This window comes from Mobula hypostoma, chromosome 12 (assembly GCF_963921235.1).
Source record: "Mobula hypostoma chromosome 12, sMobHyp1.1, whole genome shotgun sequence".
NCBI classification, from domain to species: domain Eukaryota; kingdom Metazoa; phylum Chordata; class Chondrichthyes; order Myliobatiformes; family Myliobatidae; genus Mobula; species Mobula hypostoma.
The window spans coordinates 42,912,786-42,923,389 of record NC_086108.1 but is presented as its reverse complement, the minus strand read 5'-3'; positions in this window follow the sequence as shown (position 1 = coordinate 42,923,389).

Genomic DNA, 10,604 nt, shown 5'->3' with positions numbered 1-10,604 from the left:
TCCTTTAAGCCTCATGTCACTGTACCCTTATGGAGGGAGAAGTGCCACTCAACCTGATTCTGGGCAATAAGAGTCTGGGTTGATGCCAATACTTTTAGTGAAATTTTCCGGGTGTCTTAATAGCGACCTGTCTTTGCCACTGAATTTGGTGCTGTGGCTCAGAAGGGGAGGGGGAAGGTAAGAAGAGGACTAAAGTACTGAGGGGATTCCATAGTTGGAGGAACAATCATGAGATTCTGTGGACAAGATAAAGACACCTGGATGGTATGATGCCTCCCAGGTGACGGGGTCAAGTATGTTTTGGGTCAGCTTTACAACATTAGAAAGGGGGAGGGTGAACAGCCAGAAGTCTTGGTACATATTGGCACTAGTGACGTGGGTAGGGAAAGTGAGGTCCTGGAGAGAGAATTTAGGCAGAAAGCTGAAAAGCAGGACCTCCAAGGTAGCAATCTCTGGATTGCTGCCAGTGACGGTGAGAATGTGTGGATGAATGTTTGGCTAAGGAACTGGTGCAGGGGGCAGACTTTCAGATTTCTGGATCTGTGGGATGTTTTCTGGGGAAGGTATGCCCTGTACAAAAGGGGCAGGTTACACCTGAACCTGAGGTGGTGAATATCCTTGCAGGCATGTTTGCTGGGGCTGTTGGGGAGGGTTAAGCTAATTAATTTGGCAGGGAGGTGGGACCTGGAAATCAGGGCTGTTGGTTTACAAGCAGGGGCAGTGCATTGTTAGACTGTGGAAGGACAGGCAGATAAGGCAAAACTGCAGTCAGTGGTATGAGTTGCAGTGTAAAAGGGGGACGAAATGGAAAAAGGTTATGAAACAATGCGGAAGGTATACTTGAATGCATGCAGCACATGGAATAAGGTAGTTCATCTTGTAACAGTTTAAAGATTGGCAGGTGTGATGTGGACATCACTGAGTCATGGCTGAAAGATTATATTTGGGAGCTTAACATCCAAGGACAGGCAGGTACCTAGGTGGTGGGGGGGGGGCAGGGGACACCAAAAGTGTTTTCCCCCTGGCATTTAAAAGCAAAAGTGCATATTTGAACCTCTGGAAAATGACACTGAAGAGGTAATGGGGAACAAGGAAATGTTGGAGAACTGAATAATTATTTTGCATCAGTCTTCACTGTGAAGACTGAAATTTCAAAGTCAGGGTGAAGGTGAGTGTCGTTGCTATTACCGGGAAGAAGGTGCTTGGGGAAACTGAAAGATCTGAAGGTACGTAAATCTCCTGGACCAGATGGTCTACAGCCCAGGGTTCTGAAAGGTGTAGTTGAAGAGATTGTGAAGGTATTGGTAATGGTCTTTTCAAGAATCAATAGATTCTGGCATGGTTTTGGAGAAATGGAAAATTGCAAATGTCACTCCACCCTTCAAGAAGGGAGAGAGGCAGAAGAAAGGAAATTATACACCTGTTAACCTGACCTCAGATGTTGGAATTGATTTTTTAGGATGTGGTTTTGGGGTACTTGGAAACACTTGATAAAATAAGCCAGAGTCAGCATGGTTTCCTTGAGAAGAAAATCTTGCATGGCAAATCTGTTTGGAATTTGAGGAAATAACAAGTAGGATAGATGAAGGTGAAGTGGTGAATGTTGTGCACTTGGATTTTCAGGCGGCTTTCAACAAGGTGCTGCACAGGAGGTTGCTAAAGAAAAGGACACAGGGTTACAGGAAAGATACTATCGTGGATTGGATATTGGCTGATTGGCAGGAGGCAAACAGCCTTTTTTGACTGCCTGTAACAAGTGTTCTGCGGGGGTTGGTGTTTGAACTGCTTCCTTTTGCATTGGGTATCATGATTTTGATGGCTTTGTGGATGATACGAATATAGGTGGAGGGCTAGGTAGTGTTGAAGCAGGGAGGCTGTAGAAGGACTGAGATCAGGAGATTTGGCAAGGAAGTGTCAGATGGAGTAGTGTTGGGAAGTGGATGGTCATGTACTTTGATGGAAAAATAAAGGCATAGACTGTTTTCTAAGCTGAGAGAAAAACACTGGTGAGGCCTCACTTGAAGTATTCCAAGCAGTTTTGGGCCCCTTGTTAAGAAAGGATGTGCTGACATTGAAGAGGATTTAGAGGAGGTTCACAAGAATGATTTCTGGGAATGAAAGGCTTATCATATAAGGAGCAGTTGATGGCTCTGTGCTTGTACTCACTGGGGTTTGTAAGAATGAGCGGGGAATTTCATTGAAACCTATCAAATGTTGGAAGACCTAGATGGCGTGGATGTGGAGATGTTTCCCATGGTGGGAGAGTCTGGGACCAGAGCACATAGCCCAAAATTGAGAACAGGCCATTTAGAATGGAGATAGGAATTTCTTTGGCCAGAGGGTGGTGGATCTGGAATTTGTTGCCACAGGTAGTTGTGAATGCCAGATCATTGGGTCTATATAAGGTGGATATTGATAGGTTCTTGATTATTCAAGGTGTGAATGCTTGTAGGGGTTCAGAGGGAAATGGATTAACCATGATGAAATGGCAGAGCAGACAAGATGGAATGAATGGAACACTCATAGTGTGAACACTCACCTCCCTCATAGTTCTTCAACTACCAGCATTCTTCAAACCCTCTCCAAAGTTCTTCCTTCAGTCCTGACGAAGGGTTTCGGCCCGAAACATTGACTAATCTTGTCAACTGATGCTGACTGACCTGCTGAGTTCCTCCAGCGCATTGTGTGTTTCCTTTGACAACAGCATCTGAAGATTATTTTATGTTTATGAAATGAATGGCCTGATTCTGCTCCTATGTCTTATGGATCTAAGGTTTCCTGTGGCCTCTGTGGTTGGTTCAACTTAAATTTAATTAACAATTCTCTGCCACTTTGAAATAAAAATCAATGAAACAGCCTATTCTTCTATTCCCTGTTTTACTGATACCTAAACTGTCACCTACCAACTGGTTATTGATGTAACAAAAGACATTTTTCCCTCCAGGAATGAAAGCACCTGCTAGTTCCCACCCAAAATTACTTGTAAAGCAGCAAGAACAAATTTGGTCTGAGAATTAGTGTGCTCCCTCTAGAAGTGCTTTGCATAAGTATCATGACTCTTTCCTGAATTGAATTTCCTGTCTAGTTTTGCACACACTTCAACAATCCTTAAAAGGGATGGTTTTGTTGCTGTGGCTTTTTATTAGCTTTTACAATAACATGGGAAATAAACAGAAAACTTGTTCAAGGTCAACAAGTGAAAGTTGAAATCTTATTCCAGATTCCACACTAATTCTTAAATGCCTTACTAAGCACATTCCCTGGTTACTTGGATTTTAATTTAGCAGTATAACAGTATACCTTGGTTATTCATGGACGTCGGCTGGATCTTGAGCAAATTGGCTGTTATATTCAAACAGAATTGTTACAACTTAATTTTCTAAAGTTGTGTGCTTTTGGTCATGAAAGATGTGTATAAATGCCTATGTTATATAATTTGAAATCTCCAGTCTTGGGAAGCATCTTTAAAAACTAATATAGTCTTCCAGTTTAACAGATTCTTTACATTGTTTGTTTATTTACTGAACTGAGGGAATGGTTTGTGCTTGGGTTTTTGCATTATCTTTCACCTGTGATTCCCAGTGGGAATGATGACAGATGGAGTATGATCCACAGTCTTAGCAATACCACAATAAACCTTCCACTTGATTCATCCCAATAATTGCAGCACTTTTTTTCTGCTACTTGTTAGGTTGCTTAGCACTATAGTTGAATCACTTACTTTCTTTGTTATAATTGATCTGATCTGTGTCACAAACAGTCTCTGGTAACAGCCAACTGTTCAATGCTCAGTTGACCCTACATCCTATTTCAGTTTCTCTTCTGTTCCTAGCTCTGCCACAGGCAACCTTTTTGAACAGTATGGCTCAAATTCTTCAGTAAGCTAAACATAATTCCTATTGAGAAATGATATTGCACTAGCAGAGCTATTCCAAAACAACCTATAACAAACAGTCAATTGCAGGTACTGTCATAGTTTGTCCTGTTGTGATGGTCATAGCACCTCATCTGGTCTCAGCCTTTCCTGTTCCATGCAGCTTACACATAAAATACCTTATAATCAGGTCAGGTGTACGTTCCATTATGTATTATGGTGTATATATATGAAGTAACCCTTCACTGCCTACTATCAAGAGACCATTAAAAGCACATAGCCTGCACCACCTTTCAAAGAAGAGTTCCAAAGACTTGGCTGTCAAAAATAAATTACTTGCTTACTACCTGCGGAATGCTGTATTATCTTAACACTGGAATATTAATTAGATATATTTTTCCTGCCAGAATCAAAATTTTTCCCCACATTGTCCAAACATCTTTATCTACTCATAACATACTTGTATCCCATTTGTGGCTTCCTTGTGTCATCTGTTTATTTACCTACTTTATTTTGTAGGCAAATTTAACAACCGTAATTTTGGCTTTATAAGAACTTTTAAAAGCCTCTGTTATGATCATTAGACCTTGTTGACTGGACATGTTTGCTTTCAGCTAGGTTAACTTCCTATCCTTTGCCCCAACTTCTTTAATTTTCCACAATAATCTTTGCTTCAGTGGGAAAACTAAAGGGCGAAAAGAGAAATCTGATAAGAGAGTGGACCATGGAAGAAATAGAAGGGAGGGGGCATAAATATGATAGTGGTTAGCACAACAGTTTACAGTTCCAGTGATGCACTCCGTAAGGGGTTTAAGTACTCCCTGTGACCACCTGGTTTTCTTACATATGCTCTGCTTTCCTCCCATAATCCAAAGACAAACCAGTTTGTAAGTTAATTGGTCATTGTAAATTGTTCCATAATTGGGCAAAGGTTAAATCAGCGATTACTGAGCAGTGTGGATCAAAATGTGGAAAGGGCCTGTTCCATGTTGTTTATCTCAAGTAAATAAATAATGGGGAATGGAGAAAAAAAGTGGGGGGAGGGAAATTACCCTTTGCTTCATGTTCATGCTGTCAGTTTAGAGGCTGCCCAGACATATGTGACATTATGCTTGGGTTCGTGACACTAATGGAGGCTATTTCCCATGAAGAGTGACTGTCTCCTGGTACAAAGTACTTTGCCCACTTAGACATCCTCCACACTTTCTACATGTGTGTTTGACCTGGATTACACTGGCATCCAGGATGCCATACTGTCTGCAGGATTTGTCCTGACATCCTTAATGTATTGACACTATATGCAATCTGTAATTTCCTTTTTATAGTTGTGCAGAACAGTAAAGAAATAACTATGTGAATAGTATAGGTCTGAAAGGTTGAAATAAGTTGCAGAAACTTGTAAAGTTAGTCAGCTCTATCATGGGTACCAGCCTCTAGTATCCAGATACCTTCAAGGAGCGGTGCCTTAAGCAGGTGGTATCCATCATTAAGGACCCCCACCACCCAGGACATGCCCTCTTCACACTGGTTACTGTCGGGAAGGAGGTATAGAAGTCTGAAGGCACAGACTCAGTGATTCAGAAACAGCTTCTTCCCCTCTCCCGTCTGATTTCCAAATGATTGTTGAACCCATGAATACTACATCACTATTTGTTATTTTGCACTATTTAATTTAACAGATGTATGTACTTATGTAACTCAGATTATTCTCTATTTATTTCTCATATATTTCATTGCTGTAAAGTTGACATTTCATGACATATGCTGATGATATCAAATACGATTCTGATTGATATGTAGAAAATTATCAGGAAAAAAATGTTCCTCAGTCAGCTACCAGACTTGCACCAACATCATACTTTAAAACAATGGTAGATTGAATTTATCTATGATACAAAGGTCACATTGCTTTAGGGGCTACTTTTAAGCATCTGAACTGAAATCATGGGCTTCCTAGATAAGTCTACAAACTGGACCTCTCCCAAGATTCACACATCAAAGTTGCTGGTGAACGCAGCAAGCCAAGCAGCATCTGTAGGAAGAGGTGCAGTTGACGTTTCAGGCCGAGACCCTTCGTCAGGACTAACTGAAGGAACAGTGAGTCCCAAGATTACTTGTTTTTAACTCCTTAACTGAAAGCTGCAGTAAAAGGTAACAAGTATGTGACTTCTTGTGTCATTTAAACTGGAATGAATCACTCATTTACAAAAGTATGTGAGCTCACTTGAGTTCTTCATCTGCAGTTCCATTAAAAAGAATATTTAAAAGGTGCAATGTTAAAATGGACTAGAGCAGGGATTGGCAGTCCAAATGAAAGGATTTTTATCCCAGATTTCTTCCCCCCCCCACCAAAAAATTCTCAAGCTGCATTGCATGTTTTGAAAGTTTTTTAAAAAAACACGCAAGAGAGAACATAGAGTTGGAATAAATATTTAATAATGTTCACAAAGTATAATGCACTTTAGACATGTTCTTTTCAACCACCACATTCCTCGATACTGTCATCTCAAGCCTGCCTTCTTTTCTGTGTCTTTGGAGAGAAATCCATCATTTTAAAATGGTCATAAACCTTTCTCAAAAAAACTCAAAAATCCAGGGCTGAAACGTTGCCGATCACAATACACAATGGAAGAAAGAGAAGGGAGGAGGCACAAATAGCGTAGTGGTTAACACAACGCTTTACAGTTCCAGTGATGTGCTCTGTAATGCATTAGAATTTTTTTTTAAATGCAGGAGACAGAAGATCAAGCAGCATCTGTGGAATATGGTACGAATTTAACATTTTAAGTCTGAGACCCTTTGTTGGAACTGGGGGTAGGGAGAGTTTTCATTTTAGAGAAGCTTGGAGGAATGGGAAGAGTTAAGGAATACCTCTGATAGAGTGAGACCAAGCATGGCAGAGATAGATTATGCTACTTGAAGTTCTGTGGGATGTATCTAGCACAGAAGTTGATACTGTACTAGTAGAAAAATTAGCAGACGTGTAGTGTGATGGAATGCTTACTTGGATATGTGTGTGATTTCAACTACAGTCAAGGAATATGCCACCTCCCAAGGCAACTTCCACTTGCACTTGTCATAAGACAGGAGCAGAATTAGGCCATTTGGCCCATCAAGCTGCTCCACCATTCCATCACAGCTGATCTATTATCCATCTCAATCCCATTGTCTTACCTTCTCCCCATAACCTTTGACGCCCTTTCTAATCAAGAGCCCATCAACCACTGCTTTAAATTTACCCAGTGACTTGGCCTACCCAGCTGTCTGGCAATGAATTCCACAGATGCACTACCCTCTGGCTAAAGGAATTTCTCATTTCTGTTCTAAAGGCATGCCTTTCTAGTCTGAGGCTGTGCCCTCTGGTCCTAGGATCCCCCACTATAGGAAACAACCCCCTCCATGTGCAGTCTTATCTAGGCCTTTCAATATTCAATAGGTTTCAATAAGAAACCTCCTTATCCCTCTAGTGCAGAGGTACCAAGTCTTTTTATGACATGGATCATTACCATTAACTAAGAGGTCATGGAACCATCAAATGTTGTGCATATGTTAACCCTTTCATTCTCAAAATTGCTTAATATTCCAAATGCAGTCTGACCAATGCCTTAAAAAGCCTCAACATCTTAAACATCTTTTTTCATCACCAGCACACCCTAGCTGCTATTGGTACCATCTACAAAATATAAAATGCGATGTAATTATGTACTACTCTCTGAAACCCATGATGCCTACCACCATGAAGGACGCATTACTGCTGATCTGTGAAGGTCTTGGGCCAGATCCTTATTGCTATGATACACAGACATAATCTGAATTTGTGGTATCCTTGTGTTCACTCGCCTATAACTACTGATGAGATAGGACAAAGCTGGAACTCGAAACGCTCCTTTATTCAGTAAACTCATGCAACTACAAATCTCAAATTGAAAATTCAACTGTACATCCCAAAGCATGACTATTTAAATAGTTTACCCAATGCACATTCATGGTGTTGATTGGAAGACTGATCAGTTACTGGAAGCCAGGCTGGGATTGGTTGGCAGTTGAACAATAGGTGGGTGTTGCTTCCAAAAGCATTTCTAATACTTCTCTGCACCACCAACAACCCTGCTTCCTCATGACGATCCCAAGCACGGATTGGATGCAAACCCTATACTCCTCTCTACAAGACTAGAGAACAGGTCTAATTCTTCCACCCCTTTCATTTTCTTGAAATAACTCAAGAATCTAGTAGAACATCATCATAAGGAAAGAAATCAGATGGCACCTTCTGCAAACAAGCAATTAAAAGTAGAAATATGAAAATTACTGTTAGCACTTTTGTACTCCTTTACAGGATTTGCTGTTATAAACTTTCATTAAGTTTTTAGAAATAAGGGAACTAATGAGGACTTTAGATATGTGCAAACTTAAACTTGCTGCTTTAAAAAAATCTTCACAATGTTATGTCTTGAAATTTTAAAGTTATACTTAAGTATAATTTCTGCTAACAATCTTTTCACCCTGGAAAGTTAATTTTATGAAGATTTTAAAATTGCAGTTGCTGGAAATCTGAATTAAGACATAAAATGCTGGATAAACGCAGCAGACCAGGTGCCATTTGTAGTTCTGAAAGGTTAACTGTTTCTCTTCAGATATACTGCAAGCCTGACCTACTAAATATTCAGCATTAAGTAGGTTTGTGTATATATTATCTTTTTAGTGATATTTCAAAATCCAATTTATTTATTTTATTAAAGATATATTTAAACCTTAATCTTGTACATTGACAGCTTTTAGTTTATACTCTAATTTTTTTCATGTTGTTTACTTTGCTGGTATGGGGTCTGTATGAATTCTTCAGTGTTTATTGGCTATTTTGTTGGCTTGATGTTATGGCTGAATGTCAGAATTTCATAAAAAAAGAGAAACTTGATCACAATTTGTGTTGGCAATAATGAAATCCATGTCCTTGACAACTCTCAACTTTTATGGGTGATCTGAAGTTTGTAACATAGCCTTATAACTGATTGTAAAATCTGTTACAAAGCCATTCTGCCAATTAAAATAAAAATAAGAATGCTTGTACAAGACAACTTGCAATGAACTGAGCAAGTATGTTATATAAACACAAGTGATTCTGCAGGTGCTGGAAATCCAGAACAACAGACACAGAACACTGGAGGAACTGAGCAATTCAGGCAGCATATATGGCAATGAATAAGCTGTCAACATTTTTGGCCAAGATTCTTCATCAGGACTGGAAAGGAAGGGGATAGATGCCAGAATAAGAGGGTGGGGTGGGAGGAAGAAAGATAAGCTAGAAGCTGATAGGGTGAAGCCAGGGTAGGAGGGAATAATGTAAGAAGCTGGAAGGTGATAGGTGGAGAAAAAGAAAACTGCTAAGACATGAAAGTGGACCATGGGAGAAAGGGAAGGAGGTAAAAATGTGTTTGGTGGTAGGGTCCCATTGAAAATATCAGTGGAGAATGATGCAGAGGCTCCTCAAGAACTCCTTAAGGGAGCAGAAAGAAGGGGTAAGTATGGATGTGTGGGAAATGAAGGAGATGCGGGTAAGGGCACCATCAATGGTGGAGAAAGAGAAATCCCGTTCTTCGAAGGAAGACATTTCTGATGTCCTGGAAAGGAAAGTCTCATCCTGGGAACAGCTATGGCAGAGACAAAGGAACTGATTCAAGGGAATGGCATTATTACAGGGGACAAAGTGGGAAGAGATATAGTCAATATAACTGTGGGGTTAGAAGGTTTGTAAAAGATATCAGTAGACAGTTTGTCTCCAGAGATGGAGACAGAGAAATCAAGAAAGGGGAGAGAGGTGTCAGAAATGGACAAAGAGCATTTAAGGGCAGGGTGGAAGTTGGAGGCAAGGTTGAGGAAATGGACAAACTCAGCATGGGTGCATGAAGCAGCACCAATGCAGTCATCAGTGTAGCACAGAAAGAGTTGGGGGATCATTACCATTGAAGGCTTGGGACATGGACTGTTCCACGTTGCCAACAGAAAGGCAAGCACAGCTGGGACCAATGCAGGTTCCCGTAGCTACACCTTGAGTTTGGAGAAAGTGGGGGGAACCAAAAGAGAAATTGTTTAGTGTGATGCAGTCTATATTTGATATGGGTAGTATTCATTCAGGTTTTGCTTTATAATGCATAATAATGGAATGCAAGTCTGAAGGTATTTTAAAAGAAACTAGCCAACGTGTTAACTACCATTGGACATGAATTCCTTTACTGTTGTAGAAAATTGCTGACACATTGTGAGGACAATAGCAGTTACTTAAAAACAGGAATAGAACTTAACACTTTGAGCAGTTCTGCTGTACTGTTGCTGTTCATTAAGTCCAAACTAACCATGAAGAAGTTCTTTGGGTTTTGTGCATGCACGTTATTTGATACATTCACTTATAAAGAAAGCTAGTTTTTCCTTTTGGTCCCTTCTGACCTTCGATTGACTTCAGGATTTGCTCAATAACACAGAGGCAGTTAGACCTGGTGACCTTAAAGAAATACATGATTTTCTTAGCAAAAGAAAGGCATGCTGTATATTGCAAGAAGTAATGTTTCTTTTAAGACTGTGCATCATATTGTTTACAGAACAATTTCAATATCACTAAGAATTTCTTGTAAATAAATTAGTTAGGTTGAAAATATTTATACCAAAATTTAAGCTATTTAAATTATTTTATTTAAACCATTTATAAAGAATCAGAAAAGGTATTCTCTGAACTAAA